Here is a 3113-nt window from a genome sequence, read left to right as displayed (position 1 = left end):
TAGGGTAGCAGGGACAGGAAGCAAAAATTTTTTGAGTGGGTCACTAGGGGTAATAGTGAATGATACCACTCCTATTTCCACCCCCTTGGTTTCTGAACCTGTGAATCCTGGCTATTGGAGAAAGAGCACCATATGTTGGACTCTGGTTTAGAGCATATACAGCCTCCTGGAGAACATTGTCCCATTCCTTCAAGGTATTGCCACCTAGCTGGCACTGTAATTGTGTTTTCAGTAAGCCATTCCATTGTTCTATCAAGCCAGCTACTTCAGGATGATGTGGTAACATGGTAAGACCAGTGAATTCCATGAGAATAGGCCCATTGCCACACTTCACTTGTGTGGGATACAATTATGGTGGATAAGGCATTCTGTAAGTCCACGGATGGTAGTTTTGGCAGAAGCATTGCATGCAAAGCAGGCAAATCCATATCCAGAATATATATCTATTCCAGTAAGTACAAAGTGCTGTCCTTTTCTTGAAGGAAGTGGTCCAATGTAATCAACCTGCCACCAGGTCCTGGCTGATCACTCTGAGGAATGGTTCCATATTGCGTACCCCGTGTTAGTCTCTGATACTGGCAGATTGGGCACTCAGCAGTGGTAGTAGCCAAATCAGCCTTGGTAAGTGGGAGTTCATGTTGCTGAGCCCATGCATAACCTCCATCCCTGCCACAATGGCCACTTTGTTCATGAGCCCATTGATCAATGACAGGACTAGGTGGGGAAAAAGGATGGCTGGTATCCACTGAACATGGCATCCTATCCACCTGATTGTTAAAGTCCTCCTCTGCTGAGGTCACCTTTTGGTGAGCATTCACTTGAGACACAAATATCTTTACTCCTTTGGCCCAGTCAGAGAGATCTATTGGCAAAGGGGCAGGGAGGCCACATTTTCTGACCTCCTCTAACAACACAAGAGGAAGACAGAATCACTGTCAGTATCCCAAGGCCTATTCTTGCAAGGCCAGACATGCTGCCTCCCTCTAGCCCTTTCACAAACCCTGACACAAACCTTTCCTCCCATAACACTCACAACATTTCTGGTGGGTTCAATAATTCACTGCAATGCCACACAGAACTCACAGATTATGGGGTTTATTAAGGAAGCACCAGGCTACAATTCAAGTACAGGAAAAACACACAGTCTCTCTCATCCCACTGTCTCTCAGCCAACAGTCTCTCACAATCTCTCCCCCAGCACTGCATATCCCTCTCTCAGCAATGCATGTCTCTTACATCCTTTCCCAGCAGTGCATGTCTCTCAGGAGTGCATGTCTCTCAGGAGCATGTTTCTCTCAGGAGCACGTTTTTCTCAGCAGCACTCAACAGCATGTCCTTCTCATCCAGCAGTCAGAGAGAGACTTCTGCCTCTAGGAGGCCTCTTTTTGAGCCTGGCACAGTGGCCAAACTACCCAATCATAATATCAGAATTCTAAGCACCTGAGAGAGAGTGAACCTCCCAGAACATTGCTTCATGCCACTCCCAACAGAAATACCCCAGGTAGATAACATTTACAATCAGGAGCTTCTCAGTTGCTTACAGCAAATTCCACCATGGAGTTTACAAAGACTTATGGCTAGAAAAGCCATACTAGGTAATTTACTACACCGCATCTATCCACATACCTCTTCCCCATACATCCTTGTCACCAATTTTCCAATCATGCTCCTTCCAAGTCCCAGACCACCCAGCAAAGCCATTAGACACAGCTCATTAATCCGTATGTAATCACACATCTGGCCATTTCTTATTTCATACAATGTGAACAGCCATATGCATGGCTCAAAGTTCTGCCCATTGGGAGGATTTCCCTTCACTACTGTCCCTTCAAGGGAGTTCCAGAAAGATGTTGCAGTGCTGCTGCTGTCCACTTTTGAGTGGTGCTTGCATATCATGCAGAACCATCTGTAAACCAGGCAGGAGTTTTCTCTTCCTCAGTCAACTGATCATAAGGAACTCCCCATGAGGCCATAGGTGCAGACTGGGAGAAGGAAGGTAATGTGACTAGAGTGGAGACCATAGGCATTTGGGCCACTTCCTCATGCAACTTACTTGTGCCTTCAGGTCCTGCTCGAGCCCGATCTCTGATATACCACTTCCATTTAATGATGGAGTGCTGCTGTGCATGTCCAACTTTATGACTCTGTGGGTCAGACAACACCCAGTTCATGATGGGTAGCTCAGGCCTCATGGTGACTTGGTGGCCCATGGTTAGGCGTTCAGTCTCTACTAAAGCCCAGTAACAAGCTAAAAGCTGTTTCTCAAAAGGAGAGTAGTTATCTGCGGAGGATGACAGGGCTTTGCTCCAAAACCCCAAGGGTTTGCATTGCAATTCACCAACAGGGACCTGCCAAAGGCTCCAAACAGCATCTCTATCTACTACAGACACTTCAAGCACCATTGGATCAGCCGGATCATATGGCCCTAGTGACGGAGCAGTCTGCACGGCAGTGTGAACCTGTTGCAGAGCTTTCTGTTGTTCTGGGCCCCACTCAAAAGTAGCAGCTTTCTTAGTCACTTGATAAATAAGCCGCAGCAACACACCCAAATGAGGGATATGTTGCCTCTAGAATCCACAGAGACCCACCAGACGTTGTGCCTCCTTTTCAGTTGTGGGGGAAGCCAGACACAATAATCTATCCTTCACTTTAATAGGAATATCTCGACATGCCTCACACCATTGGACCCCTAGAATTTTCACTGAGGTGGAAAGTGCCGGAATTTTTGTTGGGTTAATTTCCCAACCTCTAGCATGCATATATCTCACCAATGAGTCTGGAGTCATCTATACTTATTTACTAGGTCCAACCAGCATAATGTCATCAATATAATGGACCAGTGTGATGTCTTGTGGAAGCAAAAAGCTATCAAGTTCCCTACGGACTAAATTATGACATAGTGCCAGGGAGTTGATATACCCAGAGGAAGGACTATAAAAGTATACTATTGGCCTTGCCAGATGAAGGCAAACTGCTTCTGATAGTCTTTTAAAATTGGTATCAAGAAAAAAGCATTGTCCAGATCAATAGCTGCATACCAAGTACCAGGAGATGTACTAATTTGCTCAAGCAATGAAACCACATCAGGAACAGCAGCTGCAGTTGGAGTCACC

The 3113-nt window shown here is 46.1% G+C and overlaps 1 pseudogene; it reads right to left on the bottom strand.

Moving 5' to 3' along the window:
• Nucleotides 1-6: 6 nt before the first annotated feature.
• LOC122150990 overlaps nt 7-3113 on the bottom strand; it is a 138839-nt pseudogene continuing 135732 nt past the window's right edge.

This window comes from Orycteropus afer, unplaced genomic scaffold, assembly GCF_000298275.1.
Source record: "Orycteropus afer afer isolate SDZICR_OR568_19922 unplaced genomic scaffold, OryAfe1.0 scaffold00279, whole genome shotgun sequence".
NCBI lineage: Eukaryota > Metazoa > Chordata > Mammalia > Tubulidentata > Orycteropodidae > Orycteropus > Orycteropus afer.
This window is presented reverse-complemented; position numbering and strand designations above follow the sequence as displayed.